Source organism: Pleurodeles waltl, chromosome 3_1 (genome assembly GCF_031143425.1).
Source record: "Pleurodeles waltl isolate 20211129_DDA chromosome 3_1, aPleWal1.hap1.20221129, whole genome shotgun sequence".
NCBI classification, from domain to species: domain Eukaryota; kingdom Metazoa; phylum Chordata; class Amphibia; order Caudata; family Salamandridae; genus Pleurodeles; species Pleurodeles waltl.
Genome location: NC_090440.1, coordinates 557,611,080 through 557,622,396, shown reverse-complemented (window position 1 = coordinate 557,622,396; position 11,317 = coordinate 557,611,080). Strand labels below are relative to the sequence as shown.

The 11,317-nt window shown below is 43.0% G+C and overlaps 1 non-coding gene across 1 annotated transcript; it reads left to right on the top strand.

Moving 5' to 3' along the window:
- Positions 1 to 10,656: 10,656 nt before the first annotated feature.
- TRNAK-CUU (transfer RNA lysine (anticodon CUU)) lies at positions 10,657 to 10,729 on the top strand. The gene has a single exon. It is a non-coding gene; the product is annotated as a tRNA-Lys (tRNA).
- The last annotated feature ends 588 nt before the right edge of the window (positions 10,730 to 11,317 follow it).

Below are 11,317 nucleotides of genomic sequence, written 5' to 3'. Positions count from 1 at the left end.
CAGCCATAGGTCTGACAGGGGTAGACTTATCCTGTTTGATCACTTAGGAAAAAGTCCTATGGTATAGAGTCAGGCACCCAATGTAGGTACGAATGGAAGCGATCCGTTCGTTAGGTATAAAAGGAATGAATTAGTAGACGTAGCTAAGGCTGTGGCTAAAACTAGTAATGATCGTTTAAACAGGGCCCAGCGTGAATAAGTAAATCATGCTCCCCTGAGGGATTGAAGAGTGCGCACGTGGTTAAAAAACAAAGTCGCTAATGCGAATGGTTCGGCGTGGTAAAAATCTTATCAAAAGGCATAGGTCATCCTAATCATAAAAGTCAGACAGTATTCGATGATGACTTACTTGATAATATCGCCGCCAGAGTGGGTGACCTACCCGGGTCTGTGTTCCCGAATGAGTGTGGAACACCGGGGTACGTTCGAATAAAGAACCCGTGACCCGGAAGTACTTCGCACGTAACCAGAGAACACTGCTGAGTCACAGGGAATAGTACACTACGTGGGGATGACCACACGTGCAGTGAAACTGCGAATCAACGAACATCGCAGCAACATTAGATGTGGTCGTACTACCACCAAATTGAGCATTCACTTCTTAGACGTTAAACATAGCCCAGATGATATGTGGTGGGTTGTTCTTCAGACGAGCCCACACAATAATACCAGTTCACTTTTCGAACTAGAACCGTGAGAGTGTCAACACGTGATACAAGCAGCATGCACATGGAAGTAAGACAGCTTACCGTCCCCATTAGGGAGCGTGCTTCATGGGACCACACAGACCAGTGGTCAGGCGCAAAACTACTCTAAAGGTGGGGTACAAAAAGAAGAGAGGTAGTACAATTATTAAAAAGTAAAGTGTCTAGGTCAAATGTATGGGAAAAACCTAGAGAAGTATTTATGCCCCAAGGACAAAATGTATAGCATGGTTGGTGTTTAAATTACGCACCAATATAAATGGACTTAATGATGACATCCCATGGACCAGTTTGGCCCATTAATCCCTTTTTCTATACTGATGCTACACAAATATGCTCTCAAGCATTTGCTTGATCACGACCGCATCTAATGTTGCTGCGATGTTTGTTGATTCGCAGTTTCGCTGCTCGTGTGGTCATCCCCACGTAGTGTACTATTTCCGGTGACTCAGCAGTGTTCCCTGGTTACGTGCGAAGTACTTCCGGGTCGCGGGTTTTTATTCGAGCGTACCCCAGTGTTCCACACTCATTCGGGAACACAGACCTGGGTAGGTAACCCACTCTGGCGGCGATATTATCAAGAAAGTCATCACAAAATACTGTCTGACTATTATGATTATGATGACCTATGCCTTTTGATAAGATTTTTACCGTGCCGAACCCTTCGCATTAGCGACTTTGTTTTTTAACCACGTGCGCACTCTTCAATCCCTCAGGGGAGCATGATTTACTTATTCACGCTGGGCTCTGTTTAAACGATTATTACTCGTTTTAGCCACACCCTTAGCTATGTCTACTAATTCATTCCTTTTACACCTAACAAACGGATCGCTTCCATTCGTACCTACATTGGGTGCCTGACTCTATACCATAGGACTTTTTCCTAAGTGATCAAACAGGATAAGTCTACCCCTGTCAGACCTATGGCTGAGCGGATTACTTACCATATAGTTAGATGTTCATAATTTGAAAAATATTGCTGGCTCACGCTTGAGACAAACGACATTAGTACCATGCTATACATTTTGTCCTTGGGGCATAAATACTTCTCTAGGTTTTTCCCATACATTTGACCCAGACACTTTACTATTTAATAATTGTACTACCTCTCTTCTTTTTGTACCCCACCTTTAGAGTAGTTTTGCGCCTGACCACTGGTCTGTGTGGTCCCATGAAGCACGCTCCCTAATGGGGACGGTAAGCTGGCTTACTTCCATGTGCATGCTGCTTGTATCACGTGTTGACACTCTCACTGTGCCGCACCATTGTTTTGACACCGTCGCTTCCTTAATTGATATTGATGACGTCTTCGCTATGTAAATATGCATTGCCCTTGTTTGACCTGTGTTTATTTAATTACAGGGTGACTGTTAGGAATAATACATCCTTCTTTCATGAACTAGTGTGAGTGACTGGATACGTCTTACTGATAATTTCAGACTGTAGTGATCCACACATTTCACATTTAGGAGATTACAAATGGTCATTAGGTCCTGAAGAAGCGTCGCTGGATCCGTATGGACCATAGAGACGCGAAACATGTCGACCTCTGAGAGGGATGGTTTGTAAATTTCTCCATCCCTGTTTTCCTTGTGTTATAGAGTGATTGACCATTACCTCTGTTTCACTCTTGCGACTATCTTTTAGTCTTGGCCTCTATCCTTTATTTGGACTAATAAATTATTTACCTGCTATTTAGGTTTTGAGAGCCAATTTTAATCCTCAACTTTCATCTCCTATTTTCTATTTTTCATACCTACACTTGGGGTCGTGGCATCATCACTATGAAGCTCTCCGGCAAACAGCCCCCCCTCCCCCCCCCCCATATGGGACGGTGCCCGTCAGACATTGCAGTACGGTCTGAGGAGGAGCAACTCCGATGATGAAGCATGACACCCATATGGGTGTGTGAGGTTTCTTGCTCCTAAAATTTAGGACCCCCCGTGTATCCTTCTTCTCTTGCTTAGCTGGAACAGTGTATTATATATATTGACATTGTAACACAAAGCCTGAGCCTTTGAGGCTCACCGCTAGGTGTTACAGTTCCTGCAGTAAGGAGGTGTGAAGCACCTCCACCCAGTACAGGCTTTGTTTCTGACCCCAGGGGTTCAGAAACTCGTCTCTCAGTGGGAGGCTGCCACAGACCAGTCAGTCCTGCACTGAAGAATTGGGTAAAATACAGGGAGCATCTCGAAGATGCCCTCTGTGTGCATTTTTTTTTTTTTTATATAAATCCAGCACTGGCATCAGTGTGGGTTTATTATTCTGAGAAGTATGATACCAAACTTCCCAGTATTCAGTGTAGCCATTATGGAGTTGTGGAGTTCGTTTTGACAAACGCCCAGACCATATACTTAATATGGCCACACTGTACTTACAATGTCTAAGGATAGACTTAGACAGTGTAGGGGCATGTTGCTCGTGCTGCTATGCCTTCACCTGTGGTATAGTGCATCCTGCCTTTGGGCTTTAAGGTCTGCTAGAGAGGTGACTTACCTATGCCATAGGCAGTGTTTTGTGTGCATGGCACTCTGAGTAGGATGCCATGTTGACTTTGCCTTTTTCTCCCCATCAACACACACAATCTGCAATGACAGTGTGCATGTGTTAGGTGAGGCGTCCCTTAGGGTGGCACAACACATGCTGCAGCCCTTAGGAATTTTCCCTGGTCACAGGGCCCTTGGTACCACTGGTACCTTTTACAAGGGACTTATCTGTGTGCCAATTGTGGAAACAATGGTACATTTTTAGTGAAACAACACTGGTGCTGGGGCCTTGTTAGTAGTGACCCAGCACACTGTCAAGTCAGCATCAGTATCTGGCAAAAAAGTGTTGGGGGGGGGGGGGCTAACTGCAACAAGGGCCATTTTCCTACAAAGAGTGCCTGCAAAAGAAAGTGGCAGTCCAGTCCATGATGGAGTGTCCAATGAGGGCAGGAGCTACTACCCACCTTTCTGTGGATGGAGATCCAGGTCGATGGGGGAAGAAGACCAGATGGGGAGCCCAGGAGCTGCAGAGAAGTCCTTGGAGTGGCGCGGATAGTGTCCCAAATCGGTCATTGGGTCTGAGACGGTCAGTGGTGTAGGAGAACTACCAACAAACCTTGCAAATGCAAGAGGAGCAAAAGAAGAGTTGCAAGGTTAAAGAGGACCAGCAAGGTCCAGGGGGAGTCCAGGCTGGCCCTCAGCAGTTGGAAGAGCCAACAGAAGCACTTGCAGCCCCCAGAGGCAGCCCACTGGCAGCAGGCACAGTAAGTCTCAGTGAGGCCCATTCAGCACGCCTGCAAATGAGTCATGCATTGCTGGAGTAGCAAAGAGGAGACTGTGCGTGACAGGAAGAAGTGCTGGGGGTCGGGGCTACTAGGAGCCTGAAAATCCCTTGGAGAAGGGGACAACAAGCCTGGGTAGCTGCAAGAGTAGTGGTGCACAGGGATATTGTCCTGCAAGGAGAGGCAAGGGCTTAGTCTCCCAAGTTGGGCAGCTGGCAGAGAGGACCAAAGGGAACACTCCAGACCACCACCTGTGGTGCAGGATCCACGCGGTTCCAGAGGAGAACAGATTCATGCAGCCAGAAGTCATTGCTGTAGGTGCCTGCACATGCAGGTGAGTGACTCCTTCACTCCAAGGGAGATTCCTTCTTGTTTATTGGTGCAGCTGAAGTCTAACCATCCCCAGAGGCTGCACAGCTGGGAAAATGTTGCAGTTGCTGGAAGGAGCCGGAGCAACAATGTTGCAAAGCTAAGTTTTTGCCGGAATTGCAGTCTTATCGGTTCCTGAAGAGTGTAGTATTGGTTCCAGTGGCCAGAAGTAGAAGTAATCGATGCAGAGGAGTCCTGGTGGAATCTTTCACATCGACTCTGGGGACCCACCTTCAAGAGAGTCCTTTAATAGCTCTAAAATGGGGTTTGGTCAACTTGCAAGGTGACCACCTATTGGGAGGGGTCTCTGACGTCACCTGCCTAACCTGGCCACTCTCCGAGGGGCCTCTGCACATCTTGGTTTCAAGATGGCAGAATTGAGTGGCCACCTACAGGAGTCCTGGGGTTGTGATAGACAGGAGTAGTCACTCCCCTTTCCTTTGTTCAGTTTCTCCGTAGAGCAGGGAACGAGGGAGTCCCTGAGCTGGTGGAAACCGGTTTATGGAAGTAGGACACCAAATGTGCCTTTCAAAGCAAACCACTGGCTTGGGAGGCTACCTATCCCAAACCTTGTAACACCTATTTCCAAGGGAGCGGGTGTTGCCTCCCACTCCCACAGGAAATCCTTTGTTCTGCCTTCCCCCTGCCTGAGCTACTCAAGCAGCAGGAGGGCAGAAACCTGTTTGAGGGGTGGCAACAGCGCGGGCTGTCTGGAATACCCAAGACGACTGGTAGGCGCAATGCTGGGGGGGAAGGGGGTCCTTTAACCTTTGAGGAGCCCCCAGAGTGCATGGAATCATTCAACCAATACTGACAACGGTATTGGGGTATGATTCCGACATGTTTGATACCAAATATGCCCAGGTTCGGAGTTACCATTATGCAGCTGGACACAGGACCAGGACACAGGGAAAATGACTTCCCCGCACTTGACGTCCAGTGTAATGGAGCTGGAGTTTGTAGGGGCACCTCTGCTGCTCATGCAGGGGGTGCCCTCGCACACAAGGACCTGCACCCTATCCACTGGGCTTAGCAGGGCCCACCATACGGGTGACTTACAATGACCTGTGGTGAAACGGTGCATGCACCTTTTCACACAGGCTGCAATGGCAGGCCTTTAGACCCATTTTGCATGGGCTCCCATAAGTGGCACAATTGTGCTGCAGCTCACCGGGAACCCCTGGTGCCTCAATGCCCTGGGTAGCTAAGTACCACAGACTAGAGACTTATAAGGGGGCACCAGTATGCCAATTGTTGAGAGTACAAAAGTCCTAGGCAACCACATTTGGAGGGAGAGAGCACAAATAGCAGAATCCCAGGGAAAACAGCAGACTGATAGCAGGCAGAAAGTGGGGGTAATCATGCCAAAAAGAGGGTACTTTCCTACAGCCATTAATTCAACACATTTAGCCTTTATTTCGCAGCTAAAGCTGTTTTTTGTTTCAGAGGAATTGTGGACAATTGAACCTTAAGAATAGGAAACAAAACACCTATTTCATTAGACGTTTACTGGCTCATATGCACAAGACCATACAGATTGACTAATGGTTGTGACATTGTGTTTAACGATGTGAACTGCACACCTTTTCCTCTTTGTAGTTAATACAAATGTTGCACTATTTAGGTTTTCATATCTTTCATTACACCATAACCAACCATGATATGCATTTTACAAAATAAACACACATTTCGTAGGGAGCGTATCTACTTAACTAAAGTTCACAAAAATACAAATATTAGCAGCAAACACATTGCTGCCTTAAGCAAAAGCTTCCCAATTTTTCATCCATTGTAAGTGCTGCTTCTTCATGGCTGAAAACAACAAGAATAAAATACAATAGGGAAATTAAAGAATGACCAAACACTCTTCCTTCAAGAAGCCTGATGGCATAAAACATTTCCCATTATTCCCCCTCTTTATATTTCAACCCACCTCCACTGAATTAAAACACATTGAGTCGGTCCAAAATTAAACATATACATAGTCTCTGTGTCCTCCTATTCCAGCTTCAAGAACAACCATTGTTAAAACATTCTGACTTTTCTTGGTATCATATTTTTTTATTTACGCAAACCAACTTAATTCTGCTACACCACATATTATGTTCCGCCTCCTCCACATGAGTGTGTACTCCTTCACGTCTCCAGCCCCTAGCACCCTATTTCTGTTTCATCTCAATACCAACTTTCACCCACCTTACAGATACAGCACAAATATTCAAAGTCTTCTCAGGTTTCATTCCATCTATACCTACTTCAAAATTGTGAATCCTCTCATAGACACTTTGTTTCTATAGACCAAAAACACAAATAGGAGGATTTTATTACAGTCCCTGAGTTACTTTCCAAGCTTGGTTCCTTATACTGTTTACAATAACTGCTTAGAGTCTAATAGGAGCTATACTCCATAAAACCTCTGTAGAGAAGTACCTATTCCCAATCCGGAGCACTATCGTCTGAGTACAAATCATCACTTATATGAGCCCCAATCACTCCCTTTCTACTTCTAAGGGGAAGCCACTTCCCACTTATCATATCTCTCAAACAGTTCTCTTATTAATGGAGATTTACTTTTTCTTTTGTGAAAAAGTCTTGATTTTATTAAAGACACGGAGGGAAGTATTATGCTATCTTTTCTTGCATTTATTTGAACAGCATCCAAGAAACAACAACTCCCAACATGCTTAAGTAAAACGACTACAGAATGCTGTCATAAAGAATAAACAAGCAATTACACGAAGGCTATCCACAAAGGTCCTGACTGGGAGCAACAAGTCCTCTTAACTGCTTGGCAAGAAAAAGACATTGAAACAACATATTTTAATCATAATGATAGAGAAAGCTAAAAATAGAGTAAACAAGTTCTTAAAATAGTTCCCAATCTGAAGAACCTGAGGGTAGAGTTGCAAGTTGTTTATCAGTTGGATGTTCTTTCTTGAAGGAAGTGCTGGCGAGTAAGAAAGAACGAGGATGTTCCAGATTATGCTGTAAATGTAGATTGTTCTTAAGATGTTTGGTTAGTGGATGCATTTGATGCTGTAGAAAAAAGAAAATTGGCAAGTGAACTAGGTTTATTCATTTAGTAGCATTGGCAACCCAGAGTAAAACTTGGGTTTTGGTAGTCGCAGGAGTAGAGATTTAGGAGTTGGTTTGAAATAGTGTTTTATATTTATGGGTGTGTTTCTTTCTTTTGCTTTTTTGTGTAAAATTAGATGATGCTAGATGAAATTATATGGGGTACTAATGATTGTTGAAAAGAATCTTGCTATGCGGAAGGATTGATATTATACAAATCAATGGAAGGTAGGTTTGGATACATATGGGAGGTTTTCTTGAAAGGCCAGTTTTTGAGAGATACAAAGGTTTTAAATGGAGATGAATGGAAGGGGTCGAGAATAAACTGTGGGGTGAAGTCTTATAATATATTTGAGAGCTGCAGAGCCCACACAATGAGGATAGGGGTAGGAAGGGTTGTAAAAGATAAATACATGTGTGGGAGTGTTAGGATGGATTAATAAGAGAACTGTTTGAGAGATATGAAAAGTGGGAAGCGGCTTCCCCTTGAAAGTAGAAAGGGGACTTTTGGGGCTCATATAAGTGATGGTTTATACTCCTTAGACGATAGTGCTCCAGATTTGCAATAGGTACTTCTCTCCAGAGGTTTTATTGCGTATAGCTTTTATTAAACTCTAAGCACAATGGATGAAAAATTGAGAAAACTTTGTTTAAGACAACAATGTGTTTGCTGCTAATATTTGTATTTTTGTAAAATTGTGTGATAAATGTGGAGTTGAACTGAAAAAATATACACGTATATATGCTCCCTACGAACTTTGGGTTTATTTCCTATGTATCAACTGGGTATGCATTTTACAAAGACCAGATAATGGGAAATTAATGAGCTACTTAGAGGAGGTATATTTGCATGTTTTTTTTAATTGGGCATTCTTTGGGAAGACCAGAAGATACAGATTTTAGAAGACCTAAGTTGGTAGTCTTGGCTCCAAACTTTAACTTCAGTACTTTAAAAACCTATATAAGTCATCATTTCTAAAGGTTAAAAACACAAAACCATAAACTTTGGGTACCATTAGAATCCTAATAATAAATCAAACAACCATTCGTAAATCGAGTAGGTCTCTTGCTGCCCATCTATCTTTTTGCTTTGTCAATATTTATTATTTTAGTGATACTTTTTTAAAAACTTTATTATCGGGGAAGCTGCCCATCATGCCTTTGTCAATCAAAAGTAAAAAATCTGGCTAAAAGCAAATACAATATTTGTAGTCTCAAAAAGCACACATTGTCATAGCAGTCAGATTGTTTTCAAAATTATTGTATAAAGCTTTTGTCTAGCTGCTATTAGCTAGACTAGTAATGTTGAAGGTGCTTTGCATGGCCCAGGAATGTAACGCTGAGGTAGGATACATTCCCAGAGTATTCAATTTTGTTGTTGATTGTCTCTCTCGACATATTAAGATTGCCCCCAAACAACGTCACATAGAGGCCAGAGAAATGTGCTGTAGGGTCTGTCAAATAAGTAACTGAGCTGTGTGAAGGGAAATGTATCAAGGATAGGCAGAATGAGGCACTATCTCTGAATTATATTATTCAAAAAGGTTGTTGGGTATAGTTTTCAAGGCTATCCTCACAAAATAATGTTAACACACGAATTGCAGATTTATTTTTGGGAATGTTAGAGGGGTCCTGCCTGTGTATGATATGTAGTGAAAGGAAGGGTAAATAGTACCACCCCTCTGCGTTTGTGGTAACATTACTTTCATTGCACTCAAAAGGCCTGCAATCAAAGGCCATTTGGGTGAAACCTTGACTAGATAAACAGGGAAAATTTCAGGTGGCATTGTATGGCCCCTCGGATTTCTAATTTCGTTAAACGCTCTCTTTGTGCCAAATCAGATAAGTCCCTAAAAATAGTTCAGACTGAAAATCAGATTCTGAATTGCCGGAGAGACATTGGAAAAACATAGTATTGGATTAATGTGTACCATAGGAGATCCGTGTGATCTGGGCAACCAACGTATGCTATTGACGTGATAGATAATTTTTTCAAAACGGCTGAAATCAAGTGGATTTTTCAGCACACCACAGATTCTGTAACTGAATTTTTGGATTTGTTTTTTTTTTTAAATCGAAAGGAAGTGGGCAATAAAAAGAGAGTAACTGAATACCCGTGTGTAAACCGAAACCCATTGCTGATACACATACATGCCAACAGACTCGATTCAAGCGGGCGAGTCCCGATTTTTGAAGCCAAAAAATGGCTTGGCTGTCTTACCCCCTTAAATTGCCTCTATTCCAATGGAAGTCAAGGGGGGGGGATACATTCTTCCGATTATTTTGTGAAATCTCCCACTTACCTCTTCTAAAATGTTGGCAGTGTGAATACAACCGCCTTTACCATGCTCCCCATGCAGGCAAGCGCTCCAAAGGCCCACGTACATACGTGTTCCAAAACAAAATGTATCCATGCTGGAGAATAGATTAATCCATGCTGGAGAATAGATTAGGTGCACACTGCAGAAAGGACACAGCACTAACATGTCACTTCATTACAAAATAAGGTACCGTGAGCTTTTTAATGCGATTTAGTTGCTGATAATCAGACTGCTGAAGCCAAGTCGAACACGGTACCGTCGTGTAGCCCATCATAAACAATACTACTTTTAGCGCTTTTTGTTTCATGATCGCTCTTTAAAATTTCTATTCATAAACTTTACCAAAAATATACGTTGAATCTAGAACAATAATCCTCCGTTCCAACTGTCACTTGTAACTCTACATCGTCTCCCTCCAGCCGTAAATCAAACCACAATAGGCTAGATTGGTAAATATAGCTACAATACAATATTAAACATTTCTTTTGAGAAATTAAGACCCCGCCATCCTGAAACAGTGCCGACTCGCGGCAGTGGTTTAAGGTCGGTGTTGTAAGCAGAAAGCTCGCAGTCTGCAACAAGTGCTGCTCTGTGTGTCTTGGACGACGGAAGTGAGTACCCGGCCAGCAAGAAGGGCGAAAACAAGTCGGGCCAGAGGTTGGCCAATGGGGGCTACTAAACCAGCCCACGTGACAGCGTTGGAGTGACGATCTCTTGCGCATGCACGACAGAGCTGGGCCCATTGTTTCCTTTGTACAGTATAGATTTAAATGGCTTTTAGAGCTGGTTAAATATATTATATTAAGACCACGCCTGATATATGTTGTGGATTGCACAAAGATATCGTTATTGAAATCTGCTGAAACCGTGCTTCCTGCACATAATGTTAATAGAGAAACTTCCAACCAGCAAACACAGCGCCCGGCTAGCTCAGTCGGTAGAGCATGAGACTCTTAATCTCAGGGTCGTGGGTTCGAGCCCCACGTTGGGCGGATATCTTTTTGAATTTGCTTATTCTTTTATATATATTGTGCTTAAGGCATAATAAGATCACAAAAACGCCGTTTTACATTATTTCTTTTTTTATACATTGTTTTTATGATGTATTAGTGAAAACTTTGCTTTCCCGAGTTATATTTCGTACATTATTTTTATGGAATGTTATCACTGAAAACGTCTACTTTGAAATTGAATCAATCGCGGTCCACTTTGCCTAGCGAAGGAAAATACCGCGATTAGGTTTCGAATGTTTAAAAAAAAAAAAAAAACGAAAAGTGTAGGGCAACGAGGATGTACTGTACTGTAATCAAGTCGCACACTACGTTCAACGCTAAATCCTGGAAAATACAAACCAGGATCTCCTAAGGTTGCCTCCTACTTTAGGAAAAAATATTGGCCAGTGCCCACTTGTCCACATTTTTCAATTCCTCTGCTTTGCCCATTAGATTTATGGACCTGTATTTAAAAATTCGGATCAGGTCTGTAAACAACGGGCTAGGTAGGAACTCTGTCTCCCACAGAAGAAACCACATCCCTCAACATTTCATGAACCACGTCAGCTAAGATTACAAACCGACATA